The sequence below is a fragment of the Antechinus flavipes genome, chromosome 5, assembly GCF_016432865.1.
Source record: "Antechinus flavipes isolate AdamAnt ecotype Samford, QLD, Australia chromosome 5, AdamAnt_v2, whole genome shotgun sequence".
Lineage (NCBI taxonomy): Eukaryota > Metazoa > Chordata > Mammalia > Dasyuromorphia > Dasyuridae > Antechinus > Antechinus flavipes.
Genome location: NC_067402.1, coordinates 44,053,194 through 44,054,983, shown reverse-complemented (window position 1 = coordinate 44,054,983; position 1,790 = coordinate 44,053,194). Strand labels below are relative to the sequence as shown.

General features: G+C 42.6%; 1 pseudogene; it reads right to left on the bottom strand.

The window, feature by feature from the left end:
• Positions 1-427: 427 nt before the first annotated feature.
• Positions 428-1,334, bottom strand: LOC127538534 (transcription initiation factor TFIID subunit 8-like; annotated as a pseudogene).
• Positions 1,335-1,790: the final 456 nt, after the last annotated feature.

Sequence of the window (1,790 nt, the reverse complement as noted above, 5' to 3'; positions counted from 1 at the left end):
TGAAGCCAAACACTTAACAATTGGATTCCAGTTTGGCCACCCAGCCCTCTCCTTCCTGGGGATCTTGAAATGGAATGGGAATGGACATGTGCATCCCTTTGCAACTGAGGTTTTTTTTTTTTCTTTCATCCAAAAAGAGGAACCAGAAGAGAAGTTCTAGGTGATTTATAGGGCCATAGGAGACCTCTGGCCAAATGCATTCTAGAGGTTATTTCTATTGAAGGAAGGGTTAATCCCATAGCTAAAATAATGTCATCCAATCTCAAAGTTGAGAGCTTCATTTTAAGATACCTCAAGATGAGAAAGTGGAAATTTAGAAAGAAAGAGACAAGGAAAATGTCTAAGCTCAGGAAGACTCTTTCTAGGCCTAAGCTTAATGGTGAATAACTCATTTCTTCCCTGCTTTCAAGAAGGCAGAGAAGACAAATTCAGAATGGAATGTCTTCATTCTTAATTCATTTCTTCCTATGGATCTTGGGTTTCTTTACAGGTCGTAGATAAGGGTTATCAATAACATTCTCCTCCCCAGTCCAGCTCCCTGACAAAGAAGTGTTCTGCTGTAGAACAGAGGCATTCTCTTTTTTTTCTGCTCCCGTTTCATCCGTACTGATGGAGAGGAAGGTTCTCTGTGTCTGTCTGCTCATCCTGTTCAGAAGAATCAGTCTCTTCCATCTGCTGCATCTCCAATTCAGAGGGCAGAAGGGCAGTCAGGTAGGGAAATGGTAAATGGCCAGGCAGCAATCAATGGAAATGTGCTGACATCATCTTTGAAAAGGCTCTGTGTCTCCCCTGTCTTGGCCGTAAAATGAGTTAGTGCCCGTTCCTCTGTGATGCAGCCTTTTCCTGAAGGACCTGGTAATCTGACACAGGTTCATGTTATGTTGGTGTTTTGATGTACGTGTGGGGGAATCAGGGAATTCAGGAAAATGGCTAGGAATATGAGGTGGGTGAGACTTGTTCTGGCCAACAGTCAGGGCTTTGGGAGTCACAGGCTGACTGGTGACTGGTGGTGCTGTGACGACCATCCTCTGGGACCATTTAGCATATGCAAGGAGAGTTTCCACGTTGGAACCCATCTCAACAAACGTGACCACAATATCTGAGAGTGTGGGCTGTGTCCTGGCCGTGTGCTCACAATAGGACTTAGCACGCCTCCTGATTTCTGAAAGGTAGCTTTGTAACATCTCAGTTAATGTTTCCACAGATGCTTTCTCAGCACTCTCAAACTGCCTCTGTCAGAAGGAGCTCACCACTACCTGCAAGGTCCACCTCCATGTCAGGTAGTAGTCTGCAGGGGTGGTGGCCTGTTTACTTTCTGATCTTTCCAGTATCATTGCCAAGAAAATCCCAAATTTGATCATGAAGAAACCAATCAAGCCTGAAAAGACTGAATAACAATAGTAACACTAATTCTTTTTCTCTCATACTGGCTGAGGAGTATTAAGTAGCAAAACATCAAGCTCTTCAGTCACAGGGCACGCATTTATAAAATCGGATAAATCTTGTCCTTCATTTTTTACCTTAATTAATGTCCTTTCTAATCTTGTCACAGGTTCCTTAATAGGTGGTTCTGATTGCATTACTGCCTCTTCCTCCATCCATGAAGGGTTAATTGAGGGGGGAGGGTCATGAGATGTGGAATGATCTAATTTCTCCTCCTGGGAATTCTTAAATCTGATTTTTTACTTAGTTGGCACCTTCCCTTCCTGCTCTTTCTTCTTTTTCCTTATTCTAACACTTATATAATTTCTTAAAGCCAGTTGTATTAAATTATATGTATTGTCTGTCTT